Consider the following 16,640-nt stretch of genomic DNA (forward strand, 5'->3'; position numbering starts at 1 on the left):
TTTTCAAAGGTAGGGAAGTTATTACAGAAAACAGTGTCTAGTTCTTGTAAGAGTTTCTCATCAGCCCGGCTAGCTCAGTCGGTAGAGCATGAGACTCTTAATCTCAGGGTTGGGGTTCGAGCCCCACGTTGGGCGTTTCTGTTACTTTTCTCTCTCTCTCTCAACAAACTTACATTAAGGTTCGTATAGCAGACCTTTTGAGACAAAGTTCCACCTTTCTACCACTGTAGGTGACCTTTTCCTAAGTCTCTGTGGCGCAATAGGTTAGCTCGTTCGGCTGTTAACTGAAAGGTTGGTGGTTCAAGCCCACCCAGGGACGAATTAGGCATTTTGCTGCCTTGCAACTGCTAACATGTGCACTGGGCATATATCCTGGGCCACATTCTGTCCAGCGTTACAAGATGAAATCAGGATTTAGCAGAAGATTGTCACGGGTAGGGAAGGTATTACAGAAAACGGTGTCTAGCTCTTAAACGAGCTTCAGCCGGCTAGGTCAGTCAGTAGAGCATGAGACTCTTATTCTCAGGATCGTGGGTTCGAGCCCCACGTTGGGTGTTTCTGTTGCCTCTCTCTCAGCAAACTTTCATTAGGGTTCCTATAGCAGACCTTTTGAAACAAAGTTCTGCCTTTCTACCACTGTAGGTGACTTTTTACCAAGTTTGTGAGGCGCAATCAGTTAGCGCGTTCAACTGTTAACTGAAAGGTTGGTGGTTCAAGCCCACCCAGGGGTGAATTAAGCATTTTGCTGCCTTGCAACTGCTAACACGTGCACTGGACATATATCCTGGGCCACATTCTGTCCAGCGTTACAAGATGAAATCAGGATTTAGCAGAAGATTTTTAAAGGTAGGGAAGTTATTACAGAAAACAGTGTCTAGTTCTTGAAAGAGTTTCTCATTAGCCCGGCTAGCTCAGTCGGTAGAGCATGAGACTCTTAATGACAGGGTCGTGGGTTGGAGCGCCACGTGGGGCGTTTCTGTTACTTTTCTCTCTCACTCTCAACAAACTTACATTAGGGTTCATATAGCAGACCTTTTGAGACAAAGTTCCGCCTTTCTACCACTGTAGGTGACTTTACCGTAAGTCTCTGTGGCGCAATCGGTTAGCGCGTTCGGCTGTTAACTGAAAGGTTGGTGGTTCAAGCCCACCCAGGGACGAATTAGGCATTTTGCTGCCTTGCAACTGCTAACACGTGCACTGGGCATATATCCTGGGCCACATTCTGTCCAGCGTCACAAGATGAAATCAGAATTTAGCAGAAGATTGTCACGGGTAGGGAAGGTATTACAGAAAACGGTGTCTAGCTCTTAAACGAGCTTCAGCCGGCTAGGTCAGTCAGTAGAGCATGAGACTCTTATTCTCAGGATCGTGGGTTCGAGCCCCACGTTGGGTGTTTCTGTTGCCTCTCTCTCAGCAAACTTTCATTAGGGTTCATATAGCAGACCTTTTGAAACAAAGTTCCACCTTTCTACCACTGTAGGTGACTTTTTACTAAGTTTGTGAGGCGCAATCAGTTAGCGCGTTCAACTGTTAACTGAAAGGTTGTTGGTTCAAGCCCACCCAGGGGCAAATTAAGCATTTTGCTGCCTTGCAACTGCTAACACGTGCACTGGGCATATATCCTGGGCCACATTCTCTCCAGCGTTACAAGATGAAATCAGGATTTAGCAGAATATTCTCACGGGTAGGGAAGGTATTACTGTAAACAGTGTCTAGATCTTGAAACAGCTTCTCATCAACCTGGCTAGCTCAGTCGGTAGAGCATGAGATTCTTCATCTCAGGGTCGTGGGTTTGAGCCCTTTGTTGGCCGTTTCTGTTACTTTTCTCTCTCTCTCTCTCAACAAACTTACATTAGGGTTCGTATAGCAGACCTTTTGAGACAAAGTTCCGCCTTTCTACCACTGTAGGTGACTTCTTACTCAGTCTCTGTAGCGCAATAGGTTAGCGCGTTCGGCTGTTAACTGAAAGGTTGGTGTGTTCAACCCCACCCAGGGACGAATTAGGCATTTTGCTGCCTTGCAACTGCTAACACGTGCACTGGACATATATCCTGGGCCACATTCTGTCCGGCGTTACAAGATGAAATCAGGATTTAGCAAAAGATTTTCAAAGGTAGGGAAGTTATTACAGAAAACAGTGTCTAGTTCTTGAAATAGCTCTCATCAGCCCGGCTAGCTCAGTCGGTAGAGCATGAGACTCTTAATCTCAGGCTCGTGGGTTCGAGCCCCATGTTGGGTGTTTCTGTTGCCTCTCTCTCAGCAAACTTTCATTAGGCTTCATATAGCAGACCTTTTGAAACAAAGTTCCGCCTTTCTACCACTGTAGGTGACTTTTTACTAAGTTTGTGAGGCGCAATCAGTTAGCGCGTTCAACTGTTAACTGAAAGGTTGGTGGTTCAAGCCCACCCAGGGGCGAATAAAGCATTTTGCTGCCTTGCAACTGCTAACACGTGCACTGGGCATATATCCTGGGCCACATTCTGTCCAGCGTTACAAGATGAAATCAGGATTTAGCAGAATATTCTCACGGGTAGGGAAGGTATTACTGTAAACAGTGTCTAGCTCTTGAAACAGCTACTCATCAACCTTGGCTAGCTCAGTCGGTAGAGCATGAGATTCTTCATCTCAGGGTCGTGGGTTTGAGCCCCTCGTTGGGCGTTTCTGTTACTTTTCTCTCTCTCTCTCAGCAAACTTACATTAGGGTTCGTATAGCAGACCTTTTGAGACAAAGTTCCGCCTTTCTACCACTGTAGGTGACTTTTCCCTAAGTCTCTGTGGCGCAATAGGTTAGCGCGTTTGGCTGTTAACTGAAAGGTTGGTGGTTCAACCCCACCCAGGGACGAATTAGACATTTTGCTGCCTTGCAACTGCTAACACGTGCACTGGGCATATATCCTGGGCCACATTCTGTCCAGCGTTACAAGATGAAATCAGGATTTAGCAGAAGATTTTCAAAGGTAGGGAAGTTATTACAGAAAACAGTGTCTAGTTCTTGAAAGAGTTCCAAATCAGCCCGGCTAGCTCAGTTGGTAAAGCATGAGACTCTTTATCTCATGGTCGTTGGTTCGAGCCCCACGTTGGGCGTTTCTGTTACTTTTCTCTCTCACTCTCAACAAACTTACATTAGGGTTCATATAGCAGACCTTTTGAGACAAAGTTCCGCCTTTCTACCACTGTAGGTGACTATTCCCTAAGTCTCTGTGGCGCAATCGGTTAGCGTGTTCGGCTGTTAACTGAAAGGTTGGTGGTTCAAGCCCACCCAGGGACGAATTAGGCATTTTGCTGCCTTGCAACTGCTAACACGTGCACTGGGCATATATCCTGGGCCACATTCTGTCCAGCGTTACAAGATGAAATCAGGATTTAGCAGAAGATTGTCACGGGTAGGGAAGGTATTACAGAAAACGGTGTCTAGCTCTCAAACGAGTTTCAGCCGGCTAGGTCAGTCAGTAGAGCATGAGACTCTTATTCTCAGGGTCATGGGTTTGAGCCCCTTGTTGGGCGTTTCTGTTACTTTTCTCTCTCTCTCTCAGCAAACTTACATTAGGGTTCGTATAGCAGACCTTTTGAGACAAAGTTCCGCCTTTCTACCACTGTAGGTGTCTTTTCCCTAAGTCTCTGTAGCGCAATTGGTTAGCGTGTTCGGCTGTTAACTGAACGGTTGTTGTTCAAGCCTACGCAGGGACGAATTCTGCATTTTGCTGCCTTGCAACTGCTAACACGTGCACTGGGCATATATCATGGGCCACATTCTGTCCAGCGTTACAAGATAAAATCAGGATTTAGCAGAAGATTCTCACGGGTAGGGAGGGTATTACTTTAAACAGTGTCTAGCTCTTGAAATAGCTGTTCATTAACCTGGCTAGCTCAGTCGGTAGAGCATTAGATTCTTCATCTCAGGGTCGTGGGTTTGAGCCCCACGTTAGGCATATCTGTTACTTTTCTCTCTCTCTCTCAGCAAACTTACAATAGGGTTCATATAGCAGACCTTTTGAGACAAAGTTCCGCCTTTCTACCACTGTAGGTGACTTTTCCCTAAGTCTCTGTGGCGCAATCGGTTAGCGTGTTCGGCTGTTAACTGAAAGGGTGGTGTTTCAAGCCCACCCAGGGGTGAATTCTGCATTTTGCTGCCTTGCAACTGCTAACACGTGCACTGGGCATATATCATGGGCCACATTCTGTCCAGCGTTACAAGATGAAATCAGGATTTAGCAGAAGATTGTCACGGGTAGGGAAGTTATTACTGTAAACGGTGTCTAGCTCTTGAAAGAGTTTCTTATCAGCCCGGCTAACTCAGTCGGCAGAGCATGCGACTCTTAATCTCAGGGTCGTGGGTTCGAGCCCCACGTTGGGCGTTTCTGTTACTTTTCTCTCTCACTCTCAACAAACTTACATTAGGGTTCATATAGCAGACCTTTTGAGACAAAGTTCCGCCTTTTTACCACTGTAGGTGACTTTTCTCTAAGTCTCTGTGGCGCAATCGGTTAGCGCGTTCAGCTGTTAACTGAAAGGTAGGTGGTTCAAGCCCACTCAGGGACGATGCTTATGAGTTAACGGACGAATTGACTATTAAAGGGATAAACTGTGCAGTTAAGAGGCTACAAAACTGTGATTATGTTGTCTCCTTCATGCATCTGCCTGTCTATGTTGCTGATAAAAATATTTTAGACAAATTGGATCATTGGGGAGTTTGTCCCATTTAAAAAATTAAAAGAAGGTTTTATCCGGGCACAAATATTGAAGATGGGACGAGGTTTGTGAAAACCAGATTCCCCAAAGAAGTGGCGTCCCTCCCGTACAGCACAAGAATAGAGATAGCAGAAGGTCCACAATACTTTAGGGTGATGCACAGTCATTAGGTGAAAACGTGCAGGCTGTGCATGAGCCCAGATCATGTGGTAAAAGACTGTCCTGATTTTAGGTGCTATAAGTGCGAGGAAAGGGGGCACTTTGCAAAGTTTTGCACTGCTGTAAAGTGCCCGGATTGTAATAAGGTTTTAAATAAATGTGAATGTTGGATTGGGGAAGAGGAGGAGGAGGTAGAGCAGCAGGTGGGCAGGCAGATGTATGAAGGAGACAATATCCAGTCAGAGGACAAAACAACAACACAAGAAAAAAGAACAGAATCTGAAAGTGAAAAACTACAAGAGAATGAGACTAATGGAATAGACAGAGTCACTGAACAGGAAGGGACAACATGGACACAAATGGATATGACTGACAGTTTAAAGAGTGTTTTGGAAGCAGCAGAATTGAGCGATTCGAATAATAAAGACTTAAATCAAGAACAACAGGAAGACACATTTTGGACACAAATGGACATCACAGACAGTTTTCAAAAGGCATTGGACACAGAGGAGACAAAAGGCCAAAGTAATGACGAGCAAGCCGATTTAGAGGGACATTTACAAAAGGATGGAAACAAAGAGACACAGGGGAAATCAGCAAAAAGAAGAAGATCGTTAAAGATAAAACCTAATTTAGAGACTGCAAGAAAAAAACTGCTAAAAGATGAAGAAATTGAATACGCAAATAAGTATGAGTCGCTAAAGGGCTTGGAAGACATGGACTAAGATTATGTTTTTTATGAATGTTTTTATGTCTTTTATGAATGTTTTTATATTTTTTATGGTTTTAGGAATTGTGTCTTTTAATGCAAGAGGGCTTTTAGACAACAGGAAATTTGAAAAAGTGAAAGAAATGTGTAAACAAGAAGATGTGATTTTACTACAAGAGACAAACTGGAGGGATGAATGCATGAAGGAAATAAGAAAAAGGTGGAGTGGGGAAATGTTATACAATAATGGGGATGGGAGGCTAGGGAGAGGAGTTGCAATTTTATTAAAAGAAAACAGTGGGGTTTTATGTAAAACAATCTATAATGACAAAAAGGGAAAGTGTATGATATGTGAAATGGAGTATGAAAAGAAAAAAAGTAATTATGGTAAATGTTCACGCCCCAACAGAGGAGAACAAAAAGAAAGAGTATTTTAATATACTTAGAGATTATTTAAAAAAACATGAAAGAGTTATTATCATGGGTGATTTTAACACTGTTTTTAGTAAATTAGAAATGGCTGAGGGAATGGTTTTTAAAACGGATAAGGGGAGAAAAGAACTAAAAATATTGATGGAGGAAATGAATTTAATTGATGTGTGGAGAGAAAGGAATGAACAGACAAAAGAGTACTCAAGAAGACAGAAAGTGGGGAATTTTTGTTGTCAAACAAGAATAGATTTTATTTTATGCACAAGAAATGTTGAAGGGTTTATAAACAAGATTAAATATGAAGAAACAAGTCTGAGTGACCATAAGCCACTTTTTATGAAGCTTGACTGGAGTAATGTGAAAAGAGGGCCAGGGGTATGGGTTTTAAACACAGCGGTTTTAAAGAATGAAGACTATGTTTTAAGTGTAAAGGAAATTATTCAAAAGGAAAAGGGGAATGAAATCTATAATGAGGACAAAAGAATGTGGTGGGAGAATGTGAAGTATTTAGTTAAAAAGTTTACGATAAAATATTGTAGACAATTACAAAATTGTAAAAAATATAGGGAAAAGGAGCTGAAAGAAAAACTAGAAAACGAATTGAAAAATGAGAATGGAAAAAATATACAAAAGATAAAAGAACTGCAAGAAAGATTGAAAGAAATGGAGGAGGAGAAATTTGAAGGTGCAAGATTAAGAAGCAAAGCAAAATTTACAGTGGAGGGGGAAAAGTGCACTAAATTTTTCTTTGATCTAGAGAAGAGAAGAGGGAAGTCAGAAATTATTAGAGAAATAAGGAGCAAAAATGGGAACGTAGTAGAACAACATGAGGAGATTTTGGAAGAAATAAGATCATATTATGAGAAATTGTTTTGCACAGAGGGAATAAAAGAAAAAGAAAAAGGGGAATTACTAAATCTAATAAAATCAAGAGTAGAAGAAGGGGAAAAAAGAGAATGTGACGAGGAGATAAGAGAAGAAGAAATAAAAAGAGCAATTAGTGGATTAAACAAAAAGAAAAGTCCAGGAATAGATGGGTTGGGAAGCGAATTTTATATTGTTTTTAAAGATATTTTATCTAGTATTTTAAAGGAAGTATATGATGAGATTTTTGAGAATGGTGAGATAAATAAAAGAATGGGGATGGGCTTAATGAAGGTGATATACAAAGGAAAGGGGGATAAAGTAGCTTTAAAAAACTATAGACCTTTAACAATGCTTAATACTGATTTGAAGATTTTAGCCAAAGTTTTGGCTAATAGACTAAAAGAAGTGATGCCAAGCATAATAAAAACAAACCAAGCATATAGTATAAAAGGACGAGACATTGCGGATACAACTATGAGTATTAAAGACACAATTAGATATATAAATGATAAGCAGAAAGATGGTTTTTTAATTAGTCTGGACTTCGAGAAAGCTTTTGATAGGGTGGAGCATGACTTTTTATTTGGAGTGTTAAAGAGTTTTGGTTTTGGGGAAAATTTTATAAAGTGGGTTCAGATTTTATATAGAGGAGCGGTAACAAGGATAAAATGCAATGGGTTTTTAACAGACTGTTTTAAGTTAACAAGGTCAATCAGACAGGGTTGTCCGTTATCTGCACTTTTATATGCTTTAGTTGCAGAACCATTGGGATTAGCTGTGAAGCACGAGGACAGAATAAAAGGAATAGAGGTAGAGGGGGGAGTGAATAAAATATTTCAATATGCTGATGATACCACATTAATACTACAAGATCTGGCAAGTGTAAAGCAAGCAATGGAAACAATACAACATTTTTGCAAGGGTTCAGGGGCTAAAATAAATGAGGATAAAACGGTATATTTGAGATTTGGGAGAACTGAGGCTTTATCTGGACATTTTACTTTTAAGGAAATGGATGAAATTAAAATTTTAGGCATTGTAATTGGGAGGGATGAAAAGAAAGCAGAAGTAACCATGTGGGAGGAAATTTTAGGAGGGATTGAACGGAGGCTGAGGTTTTGGAAATTAATGTCTTTAACTTTAAAGGGGAGGGTTTTAATTTTGAATGTTTTAATGGTTTCTAAATTATGGAATATTTTATATGTGTCATCAATGCCACTGTGGATGGAAAAAAGGCTGAAACAATGTTTTTTAGATTTTTTATGGGAAGGGAAACCTCCAAGAATAGCATATGCAACGTTAATTGGAGAAGTGGGCAAAGGGGGTCTAGGTTTAATAGACGTGGAGCAAAGAAAAAACAGTTTAAGAGTAAAAATGGTAAGGAAATATTTGGATGAAGACAATAAGGCAGCATGGAAAAGAACAATGGAATATTTTTTAAGTAAAAGTGGCAATTTTAATTTGGGAGATAATATTTTATGCATGAGGATGAAAAAATTCATGACAGAGGGTCTACCAGATTTTTATAAAGAATTGATTGGAGCATGGGGGAAATTTTTAACTTGTGTACATTTTAACATACAAGGACGCGAGAACATTTTAAATCAGCCTTTATTTTTAAACAGTGGCATTCTTAATCAAGAGAAAGTGGTGTTTTTTAGGAAATGGTGGGAGGTGGGAATAACAAGAGTAAGGGATGTTTTATATGAATTTAAGGAAGGATTTTTACCGGTACAGTATGTTATTGACGTAATGGATGAAGCGAAGGAGGATTTTAACAGACAAGACTTAATAAAGGAATACGACATAATCAAAAATGCCATACCTGCAGAATGGTTAACAAGAATAGAAAATATGGAAGAAAATAAACAAAGTAAAGATGTGATTGTAAGATTTGGCGAGAAATGGTGGAACTTGAAAGATAGTACTGTGAAAATGATTTATGGGTTTTTTAGAGATGGGGTTTTTAAGAAACCGCGTTCAAATGAGTACTGGATACGGATGTTTAAAGATGTAAATGAAGACAACATATGGGCTAATATAAAGGGCAAATTAGTACAGTCAAAAGTGGAGAATTTGGAATATTTGATCAGAAATAAAGCAGTTTTTACAGATATAATTTTAAACAAAATAGGGATGGAGGAAAGTGTCACATGTAAAGTATGTCAAGATGCAGATGAAGGATTCTTACACCTGTTTTTATATTGTAATGAGTTGAAAGATTTTAATGAGAAATGCAAAAGCATTATTTTAACTTTGAAAGGAGAAAGAGATGACGATCTTGAGTGGGAAAAGGTGTTGATGTTGGGAGTGAACAAAGAATGCAATAATGAAAAGCTCATAAATTTACTTGTGATGTTAATGTAAAGTGCAATATGGGAGAGAAGAGTTGCTGCAAAAAAGGAAAAAGCTGTATTAGATGTGTGGAATGTATTTAAGAGGAAGGTGGAGAAATATGTTGAATGTCTGTTTTATTATTTTAAGTTGGAGGACATGCAGGAGGCTTTTTATGATGTTTTTACTCAAGAAGTTTCAAAGATTTTAAATGACACAGGAATGAAAATGCCTTTTTAAAAATGTGATTATACCCTTTAAGGAGTTCTACTTGCAACATTTTATATTTAAAATGTTTTATTGTGAAGATATGATGTAATATGGACCTTTTTAATGTTTTGTCTGAAGTGAAATATGTATAAATAAGTGAATTGTATGAATTTTGAACAGTATAATAAAAAAAAAAAAAAAAAAAAAATGGAAATGCCCGATCTCATCTGAACTCGTAAGTAAAGCAGGGTCGGGCCTGGTTAGTACTTGGATGGGAGACCGCCTGGGAATACCAGGTGCTGTAAGCTTTTTGAAGTGCTTCATTTGGCAGCTGCTTTAAATAGCCAACGCTTGACAGCCTCTTTCGCTTACGGCCATACCGCCCTGGAAATGCCCGATCTCATCTGAACTCGGAAGTAAAGCAGGGTCGGGCCTGGTAAGTACTTGGATGGGAGACCGCCTGGGAATACCAGGTGCTGTAAGCTTTTTGAAGTGCTTCATTTGGCAGCTGCTTTAAATAGCCAACGCTTGACAGCCTCTTTCGCTTACGGCCATACCACCCTGGAAATGCCCGATCTCCTCTGAACTCGGAAGTAAAGCAGGGTCGGGCCTGGTTAGTACTTGGATGGGAGACCGCCTGGGAATACCAGGTGCTGTAAGCTTTTCGAAGTGCTTCATTTGGCAGCTGCTTTAAATAGCCAACGCTTGACAGTCTCTTTCGCTTACGGCCATACCACCCTGGAAATGCCCGATCTCATCTGAACTCGGAAGTAAAGCAGGGTCAGGCCTGGTTAGTACTTGGATGGGAGACCGCCTTGGAATACCAGGTGCTGTAAGCTTTTCGAAGTGCTTCATTTGGCAGCTGCTTTAAATAGCCAACGCTTGACAGCCTCTTTCGCTTACGGCCATACCACCCTGGAAATGCCCGATCTCATCTGAACTCGTAAGTAAAGCAGGGTCGGGCCTGGTTAGTACTTGGATGGGAGACCGCCTGGGAATACCAGGTGCTGTAAGCTTTTCGAAGTGCTTCATTTGGCAGCTGCTTTAAATAGCCAACGCTTGACAGCCTCTTTTGCTTACGGCCATACCGCCCTGGAAATGCCCGATCTCATCTGAACTCGGAAGTAAAGCAGGGTCGGGCCTGGTTAGTACTTGGATGGGAGACCGCCTGGGAATACCAGGTGCTGTAAGCTTTTCGAAGTGCTTCATTTGGCAGCTGCTTTAAATAGCCTACGCTTGACAGCCCCTTTCGCTTACGGCCATACCGCCCTGGAAATGCCCGATCTCATCTGAACTCGGAAGTAAAGCAGGGTCGGGCCTGGTTAGTACTTGGATGGGAGACCGCCTGGGAATACCAGGTGCTGTAAGCTTTTCGAAGTGCTTCATTTGGCAGCTGCTTTAAATAGCCAACGCTTGACAGCCTCTTTCGCTTACGGCCATACCACCCTGGAAATGCCCGATCTCCTCTGAACTCGGAAGTAAAGCAGGGTCGGGCCTGGTTAGTACTTGGATGGGAGACCGCCTGGGAATACCAGGTGCTGTAAGCTTTTCGAAGTGCTTCATTTGGCAGCTGCTTTAAATAGCCAACGCTTGACAGCCTCTTTCGCTTACGGCCATACCGCCCTGGAAATGCCCGATCTCATCTGAACTCGGAAGTAAAGCAGGGTCGGGCCTGGTTAGTACTTGGATGGGAGACCGCCTGGGAATACCAGGTGCTGTAAGCTTTTCGAAGTGCTTCATTTGGCAGCTGCTTTAAATAGCCAACGCTTGACAGCCTCTTTCGCTTACGGCCATACCGCCCTGGAAATGCCCGATCTCATCTGAACTCTGAAGTAAAGCAGGGTCGGGCCTGGTTAGTACTTGGATGGGAGACCGTCTGGGAATACCAGGTGCTGTAAGCTTTTCGAAGTGCTTCATTTGGCAGCTGCTTTAAATAGCCAACGCTTGACAGCCTCTTTCGCTTACGGCCATACCGCCCTGGAAATGCCCGATCTCATCTGAACTCGGAAGTAAAGCAGGGTCGGGCCTGGTTAGTACTTGGATGGGAGACCGCCTGGGAATACCAGGTGCTGTAAGCTTTTCGAAGTGCTTCATTTGGCAGCTGCTTTAAATAGCCAACGCTTGACAGCCTCTTTCGCTTACGGCCATACCGCCCTGGAAATGCCCGATCTCATCTGAACTCGTAAGTAAAGCAGGGTCGGGCCTGGTTAGTACTTGGATGGGAGAATACCTGGTGCTGTAAGCTTTTCGAAGTGCTTCATTTGGCAGCTGCTTTAAATAGCCAACGCTTGACAGCCTCTTTCGCTTACGGCCATACCGCCCTGGAAATGCCCGATCTCATCTGAACTCGGAAGTAAAGCAGGGTCGGGCTTGGTTAGTACTTGGATGGGAGACCGCCTGGGAATACCAGGTGCTGTAAGCTTTTCGAAGTGCTTCATTTGGCAGCTGCTTTAAATAGCCAACGCTTGACAGCCTCTTTCGCTTAAGGCCATACCACCCTGGAAATGCCCGATCTCATCTGAACTCGGAAGTAAAGTAGGGTCGGGTCTGGTTAGTACTTGGATGGGAGACCGCCTGGGAATACCAGGTGCTGTAAGCTTTTCGAAGTGCTTCATTTGGCAGCTGCTTTAAATAGCCAACGCTTGACAGCCTCTTTCGCTTACGGCCATACCGCCCTGGAAATGCCCGATCTCATCTGAACTCGGAAGTAAAGCAGGGTCGGGCCTGGTTAGTACTTGGATGGGAGACCGCCTGGGAATACCTGGTGCTGTAAGCTTTTCGAAGTGCTTCATTTGGCAGCTGCTTTAAATAGCCAACGCTTGACAGCCTCTTTCGCTTACGGCCATACCGCCCTGGAAATGCCCGATCTCATCTGAACTCGGAAGTAAAGCAGGGTCGGGCCTGGTTAGTACTTGGATGGGAGACCGCCTGGGAATACCTGGTGCTGTAAGCTTTTCGAAGTGCTTCATTTGGCAGCTGCTTTAAATAGCCAACGCTTGACAGCCTCTTTCGCTTACGGCCATACCGCCCTGGAAATGCCCGATCTCATCTGAACTCGGAAGTAAAGCAGGGTCGGGCCTGGTTAGTACTTGGATGGGAGACCGCCTGGGAATACCAGGTGCTGTAAGCTTTTCGAAGTGCTTCATTTGGCAGCTGCTTTAAATAGCCAACGCTTGACAGCCTCTTTCGCTTACGACCATACCACCCTGGAAATGCCCGATCTCATCTGAACTCGGAAGTAAAGCAGGGTCGGGCCTGGTTAGTACTTGGATGGGAGACCGCCTGGGAATACCAGGTGCTGTAAGCTTTTCGAAGTGCTTCATTTGGCAGCTGCTTTAAATAGCCAACGCTTGACAGCCTCTTTCGCTTTCGGCCATACCGCCCTGGAAATGCCCGATCTCATCTGAACTCGGAAGTAAAGCAGGGTCGGGCCTGGTTAGTACTTGGATGGGAGACCGCCTGGGAATACCAGGTGCTGTAAGCTTTTCGAAGTGCTTCATTTGGCAGCTGCTTTAAATAGCCAACGCTTGACAGCCTCTTTCGCTTACGGCCATACCACCCTGAAAATGCCTGATCTCATCTGAACTCGGAAGTAAAGCAGGGTCGGGCCTGGTTAGTACTTGGATGGGAGACCGCCTGGGAATACCAGGTGCTGTAAGCTTTTCGAAGTGCTTCATTTGGCAGCTGCTTTAAATAGCCAACGCTTGACAGCCTCTTTCGCTTACGGCCATACCGCCCTGGAAATGCCCGATCTCATCTGAACTCGGAAGTAAAGCAGGGTCGGGCCTGGTTAGTACTTGGATGGGAGACCGCCTGGGAATACCAGGTGCTGTAAGCTTTTCGAAGTGCTTCATTTGGCAGCTGCTTTAAATAGCCTACGCTTGACAGCCCCTTTCGCTTACGGCCATACCGCCCTGGAAATGCCCGATCTCATCTGAACTCGGAAGTAAAGCAGGGTGGGCCTGGTTAGTACTTGGATGGGAGACCGCCTGGGAATACCAGGTGCTGTAAGCTTTTCGAAGTGCTTCATTTGGCAGCTGCTTTAAATAGCCAACGCTTGACAGCCTCTTTCGCTTACGGCCATACCACCCTGGAAATGCCCGATCTCCTCTGAACTCGGAAGTAAAGCAGGGTCGGGCCTGGTTAGTACTTGGATGGGAGACCGCCTGGGAATACCAGGTGCTGTAAGCTTTTCGAAGTGCTTCATTTGGCAGCTGCTTTAAATAGCCAACGCTTGACAGTCTCTTTCGCTTACGGCCATACCACCCTGGAAATGCCCGATCTCATCTGAACTCGGAAGTAAAGCAGGGTCAGGCCTGGTTAGTACTTGGATGGGAGACCGCCTTGGAATACCAGGTGCTGTAAGCTTTTCGAAGTGCTTCATTTGGCAGCTGCTTTAAATAGCCAACGCTTGACAGCCTCTTTCGCTTACGGCCATACCACCCTGGAAATGCCCGATCTCATCTGAACTCGTAAGTAAAGCAGGGTCGGGCCTGGTTAGTACTTGGATGGGAGACCGCCTGGGAATACCAGGTGCTGTAAGCTTTTCGAAGTGCTTCATTTGGCAGCTGCTTTAAATAGCCAACGCTTGACAGCCTCTTTCGCTTACGGCCATACCGCCCTGGAAATGCCCGATCTCATCTGAACTCGGAAGTAAAGCAGGGTCGGGCCTGGTTAGTACTTGGATGGGAGACCGCCTGGGAATACCAGGTGCTGTAAGCTTTTCGAAGTGCTTCATTTGGCAGCTGCTTTAAATAGCCTACGCTTGACAGCCCCTTTCGCTTACGGCCATACCGCCCTGGAAATGCCCGATCTCATCTGAACTCGGAAGTAAAGCAGGGTCGGGCCTGGTTAGTACTTGGATGGGAGACCGCCTGGGAATACCAGGTGCTGTAAGCTTTTCGAAGTGCTTCATTTGGCAGCTGCTTTAAATAGCCAACGCTTGACAGCCTCTTTCGCTTACGGCCATACCACCCTGGAAATGCCCGATCTCCTCTGAACTCGGAAGTAAAGCAGGGTCGGGCCTGGTTAGTACTTGGATGGGAGACCGCCTGGGAATACCAGGTGCTGTAAGCTTTTCGAAGTGCTTCATTTGGCAGCTGCTTTAAATAGCCAACGCTTGACAGCCTCTTTCGCTTACGGCCATACCGCCCTGGAAATGCCCGATCTCATCTGAACTCGGAAGTAAAGCAGGGTCGGGCCTGGTTAGTACTTGGATGGGAGACCGCCTGGGAATACCAGGTGCTGTAAGCTTTTCGAAGTGCTTCATTTGGCAGCTGCTTTAAATAGCCAACGCTTGACAGCCTCTTTCGCTTACGGCCATACCGCCCTGGAAATGCCCGATCTCATCTGAACTCGGAAGTAAAGCAGGGTCGGGCCTGGTTAGAACTTGGATGGGAGACCGCCTGGGAATACCAGGTGCTGTAAGCTTTTCGAAGTGCTTCATTTGGCAGCTGCTTTAAATAGCCAACGCTTGACAGCCTCTTTCGCTTACGGCCATACCGCCCTGGAAATGCCCGATCTCATCTGAACTCGGAAGTAAAGCAGGGTCGGGCCTGGTTAGTACTTGGATGGGAGACCGCCTGGGAATACCAGGTGCTGTAAGCTTTTCGAAGTGCTTCATTTGGCAGCTGCTTTAAATAGCCAACGCTTGACAGCCTCTTTCGCTTACGGCCATACCACCCTGGAAATGCCCGATCTCATCTGAACTCGGAAGTAAAGCAGGGTCGGGCCTGGTTAGTACTTGGATGGGAGACCGCCTGGGAATACCTGGTGCTGTAAGCTTTTCGAAGTGCTTCATTTGGCAGCTGCTTTAAATAGCCAACGCTTGACAGCCTCTTTCGCTTACGGCCATACCGCCCTGGAAATGCCCGATCTCATCTGAACTCGGAAGTAAAGCAGGGTCGGGCCTGGTTAGTACTTGGATGGGAGACCGCCTGGGAATACCAGGTGCTGTAAGCTTTTCGAAGTGCTTCATTTGGCAGCTGCTTTAAATAGCCAACGCTTGACAGCCTCTTTCGCTTACGGCCATACCACCCTGGAAATGCCCGATCTCATCTGAACTCGGAAGTAAAGCAGGGTCGGGCCTGGTTAGTACTTGGATGGGAGACCGCCTGGGAATACCAGGTGCTGTAAGCTTTTCGAAGTGCTTCATTTGGCAGCTGCTTTAAATAGCCAACGCTTGACAGCCTCTTTCGCTTACGGCCATACCGCCCTGGAAATGCCCGATCTCATCTGAACTCGGAAGTAAAGCAGGGTCGGGCCTGGTTAGTACTTGGATGGGAGACCGCCTGGGAATACCTGGTGCTGTAAGCTTTTCGAAGTGCTTCATTTGGCAGCTGCTTTAAATAGCCAACGCTTGACAGCCTCTTTCGCTTACGGCCATACCGCCCTGGAAATGCCCGATCTCATCTGAACTCGGAAGTAAAGCAGGGTCGGGCCTGGTTAGTACTTGGATGGGAGACCGCCTGGGAATACCAGGTGCTGTAAGCTTTTCGAAGTGCTTCATTTGGCAGCTGCTTTAAATAGCCAACGCTTGACAGCCTCTTTCGCTTACGGCTATACCGCCCTGGAAATGCCCGATCTCATCTGAACTCGGAAGTAAAGCAGGGTCGGGCCTGGTTAGTACTTGGATGGGAGACCGCCTGGGAATACCAGGTGCTGTAAGCTTTTCGAAGTGCTTCATTTGGCAGCTGCTTTAAATAGCCAACGCTTGACAGCCTCTTCAGCTTACGGCCATACCACCCTGGAAATGCCCGATCTCATCTGAACTCGGAAGTAAAGCAGGGTCGGGCCTGGTTAGTACTTGGATGGGAGACCGCCTGGGAATACCAGGTGCTGTTAGCTTTTCGAAGTGCTTCATTTGGCAGCTGCTTTAAATAGCCAACGCTTGACAGCCTCTTCGCTTACGGCCATACCACCCTGGAAATGCCCGATCTCATCTGAACTCGGAAGTAAAGCAGGGTCGGGCCTGGTTAGTACTTGGATGGGAGACCGCCTGGGAATACCAGGTGCTGTAAGCTTTTCGAAGTGCTTCATTTGGCAGCTGCTTTAAATAGCCAACGCTTGACAGCCTCTTTCGCTTACGGCCATACCACCCTGGAAATGCCCGATCTCATCTGAACTCGGAAGTAAAGCAGGGTCGGGCCTGGTTAGTACTTGGATGGGAGACCGCCTGGGAATACCAGGTGCTGTAAGCTTTTCAAAGTGCTTCATTTGGCAGCTGCTTTAAATAGCCAAC

The 16,640-nt window shown here is 44.8% G+C and overlaps 1 protein-coding gene, 40 non-coding genes and 1 pseudogene across 41 annotated transcripts in view; 41 read left to right on the forward strand and 1 right to left on the reverse strand.

Annotated features, from left to right (window-relative positions):
• The window catches only part of znf1046 (zinc finger protein 1046), a 659,651-nt gene that overhangs the window by 378,934 nt on the left and 264,077 nt on the right, over positions 1–16,640 (reverse strand). The window lies entirely within an intron of this gene.
• Positions 1,084–1,157, forward strand: trnan-guu (transfer RNA asparagine (anticodon GUU)). Its single transcript has one exon. It is a non-coding gene; the product is annotated as a tRNA-Asn (tRNA).
• On the forward strand, positions 3,195–3,268 carry trnan-guu (transfer RNA asparagine (anticodon GUU)). The gene has a single exon. It is a non-coding gene; the product is annotated as a tRNA-Asn (tRNA).
• LOC137493475 (5S ribosomal RNA) lies at positions 9,767–9,885 on the forward strand. The gene has a single exon (XR_011013447.1). It is a non-coding gene; the product is annotated as a 5S ribosomal RNA (ribosomal RNA).
• On the forward strand, positions 9,944–10,062 carry LOC137493703 (5S ribosomal RNA). The gene has a single exon (XR_011013678.1). It is a non-coding gene; the product is annotated as a 5S ribosomal RNA (ribosomal RNA).
• LOC137493991 (5S ribosomal RNA) lies at positions 10,121–10,239 on the forward strand. Its single transcript, XR_011013966.1, has one exon. It is a non-coding gene; the product is annotated as a 5S ribosomal RNA (ribosomal RNA).
• Positions 10,298–10,416, forward strand: LOC137493853 (5S ribosomal RNA). Its single transcript, XR_011013828.1, has one exon. It is a non-coding gene; the product is annotated as a 5S ribosomal RNA (ribosomal RNA).
• Positions 10,475–10,593, forward strand: LOC137493474 (5S ribosomal RNA). Its single transcript, XR_011013446.2, has one exon. It is a non-coding gene; the product is annotated as a 5S ribosomal RNA (ribosomal RNA).
• Positions 10,652–10,770, forward strand: LOC137493702 (5S ribosomal RNA). Its single transcript, XR_011013677.2, has one exon. It is a non-coding gene; the product is annotated as a 5S ribosomal RNA (ribosomal RNA).
• On the forward strand, positions 10,829–10,947 carry LOC137493852 (5S ribosomal RNA). Its single transcript, XR_011013827.2, has one exon. It is a non-coding gene; the product is annotated as a 5S ribosomal RNA (ribosomal RNA).
• On the forward strand, positions 11,006–11,124 carry LOC137493473 (5S ribosomal RNA). Its single transcript, XR_011013445.2, has one exon. It is a non-coding gene; the product is annotated as a 5S ribosomal RNA (ribosomal RNA).
• LOC137493701 (5S ribosomal RNA) lies at positions 11,183–11,301 on the forward strand. The gene has a single exon (XR_011013676.2). It is a non-coding gene; the product is annotated as a 5S ribosomal RNA (ribosomal RNA).
• LOC137493850 (5S ribosomal RNA) lies at positions 11,360–11,478 on the forward strand. The gene has a single exon (XR_011013825.2). It is a non-coding gene; the product is annotated as a 5S ribosomal RNA (ribosomal RNA).
• On the forward strand, positions 11,537–11,645 carry LOC137493471 (5S ribosomal RNA; annotated as a pseudogene).
• Positions 11,704–11,822, forward strand: LOC137493700 (5S ribosomal RNA). The gene has a single exon (XR_011013675.2). It is a non-coding gene; the product is annotated as a 5S ribosomal RNA (ribosomal RNA).
• Positions 11,881–11,999, forward strand: LOC137493849 (5S ribosomal RNA). Its single transcript, XR_011013824.2, has one exon. It is a non-coding gene; the product is annotated as a 5S ribosomal RNA (ribosomal RNA).
• Positions 12,058–12,176, forward strand: LOC137493470 (5S ribosomal RNA). Its single transcript, XR_011013442.2, has one exon. It is a non-coding gene; the product is annotated as a 5S ribosomal RNA (ribosomal RNA).
• Positions 12,235–12,353, forward strand: LOC137493699 (5S ribosomal RNA). The gene has a single exon (XR_011013674.2). It is a non-coding gene; the product is annotated as a 5S ribosomal RNA (ribosomal RNA).
• LOC137493848 (5S ribosomal RNA) lies at positions 12,412–12,530 on the forward strand. The gene has a single exon (XR_011013823.2). It is a non-coding gene; the product is annotated as a 5S ribosomal RNA (ribosomal RNA).
• On the forward strand, positions 12,589–12,707 carry LOC137493469 (5S ribosomal RNA). The gene has a single exon (XR_011013441.2). It is a non-coding gene; the product is annotated as a 5S ribosomal RNA (ribosomal RNA).
• Positions 12,766–12,884, forward strand: LOC137493698 (5S ribosomal RNA). Its single transcript, XR_011013673.2, has one exon. It is a non-coding gene; the product is annotated as a 5S ribosomal RNA (ribosomal RNA).
• On the forward strand, positions 12,943–13,061 carry LOC137493847 (5S ribosomal RNA). The gene has a single exon (XR_011013822.2). It is a non-coding gene; the product is annotated as a 5S ribosomal RNA (ribosomal RNA).
• LOC137493468 (5S ribosomal RNA) lies at positions 13,120–13,238 on the forward strand. Its single transcript, XR_011013440.2, has one exon. It is a non-coding gene; the product is annotated as a 5S ribosomal RNA (ribosomal RNA).
• On the forward strand, positions 13,297–13,414 carry LOC137493697 (5S ribosomal RNA). The gene has a single exon (XR_011013672.2). It is a non-coding gene; the product is annotated as a 5S ribosomal RNA (ribosomal RNA).
• On the forward strand, positions 13,473–13,591 carry LOC137493846 (5S ribosomal RNA). The gene has a single exon (XR_011013821.2). It is a non-coding gene; the product is annotated as a 5S ribosomal RNA (ribosomal RNA).
• On the forward strand, positions 13,650–13,768 carry LOC137493467 (5S ribosomal RNA). The gene has a single exon (XR_011013439.2). It is a non-coding gene; the product is annotated as a 5S ribosomal RNA (ribosomal RNA).
• Positions 13,827–13,945, forward strand: LOC137493696 (5S ribosomal RNA). Its single transcript, XR_011013671.2, has one exon. It is a non-coding gene; the product is annotated as a 5S ribosomal RNA (ribosomal RNA).
• LOC137493845 (5S ribosomal RNA) lies at positions 14,004–14,122 on the forward strand. Its single transcript, XR_011013820.2, has one exon. It is a non-coding gene; the product is annotated as a 5S ribosomal RNA (ribosomal RNA).
• On the forward strand, positions 14,181–14,299 carry LOC137493466 (5S ribosomal RNA). Its single transcript, XR_011013438.2, has one exon. It is a non-coding gene; the product is annotated as a 5S ribosomal RNA (ribosomal RNA).
• LOC137493695 (5S ribosomal RNA) lies at positions 14,358–14,476 on the forward strand. The gene has a single exon (XR_011013670.1). It is a non-coding gene; the product is annotated as a 5S ribosomal RNA (ribosomal RNA).
• LOC137493844 (5S ribosomal RNA) lies at positions 14,535–14,653 on the forward strand. Its single transcript, XR_011013818.2, has one exon. It is a non-coding gene; the product is annotated as a 5S ribosomal RNA (ribosomal RNA).
• LOC137493465 (5S ribosomal RNA) lies at positions 14,712–14,830 on the forward strand. Its single transcript, XR_011013437.2, has one exon. It is a non-coding gene; the product is annotated as a 5S ribosomal RNA (ribosomal RNA).
• Positions 14,889–15,007, forward strand: LOC137493693 (5S ribosomal RNA). Its single transcript, XR_011013668.2, has one exon. It is a non-coding gene; the product is annotated as a 5S ribosomal RNA (ribosomal RNA).
• LOC137493843 (5S ribosomal RNA) lies at positions 15,066–15,184 on the forward strand. Its single transcript, XR_011013817.2, has one exon. It is a non-coding gene; the product is annotated as a 5S ribosomal RNA (ribosomal RNA).
• Positions 15,243–15,361, forward strand: LOC137493464 (5S ribosomal RNA). The gene has a single exon (XR_011013436.2). It is a non-coding gene; the product is annotated as a 5S ribosomal RNA (ribosomal RNA).
• Positions 15,420–15,538, forward strand: LOC137493692 (5S ribosomal RNA). Its single transcript, XR_011013667.2, has one exon. It is a non-coding gene; the product is annotated as a 5S ribosomal RNA (ribosomal RNA).
• On the forward strand, positions 15,597–15,715 carry LOC137493842 (5S ribosomal RNA). The gene has a single exon (XR_011013816.2). It is a non-coding gene; the product is annotated as a 5S ribosomal RNA (ribosomal RNA).
• Positions 15,774–15,892, forward strand: LOC137493463 (5S ribosomal RNA). The gene has a single exon (XR_011013435.2). It is a non-coding gene; the product is annotated as a 5S ribosomal RNA (ribosomal RNA).
• On the forward strand, positions 15,951–16,069 carry LOC137493691 (5S ribosomal RNA). The gene has a single exon (XR_011013666.2). It is a non-coding gene; the product is annotated as a 5S ribosomal RNA (ribosomal RNA).
• Positions 16,128–16,246, forward strand: LOC137493841 (5S ribosomal RNA). Its single transcript, XR_011013815.2, has one exon. It is a non-coding gene; the product is annotated as a 5S ribosomal RNA (ribosomal RNA).
• Positions 16,304–16,422, forward strand: LOC137493462 (5S ribosomal RNA). The gene has a single exon (XR_011013434.2). It is a non-coding gene; the product is annotated as a 5S ribosomal RNA (ribosomal RNA).
• LOC137493690 (5S ribosomal RNA) lies at positions 16,481–16,599 on the forward strand. Its single transcript, XR_011013665.2, has one exon. It is a non-coding gene; the product is annotated as a 5S ribosomal RNA (ribosomal RNA).

This window comes from Danio rerio, chromosome 4, assembly GCF_049306965.1.
Source record: "Danio rerio strain Tuebingen ecotype United States chromosome 4, GRCz12tu, whole genome shotgun sequence".
NCBI classification, from domain to species: domain Eukaryota; kingdom Metazoa; phylum Chordata; class Actinopteri; order Cypriniformes; family Danionidae; genus Danio; species Danio rerio.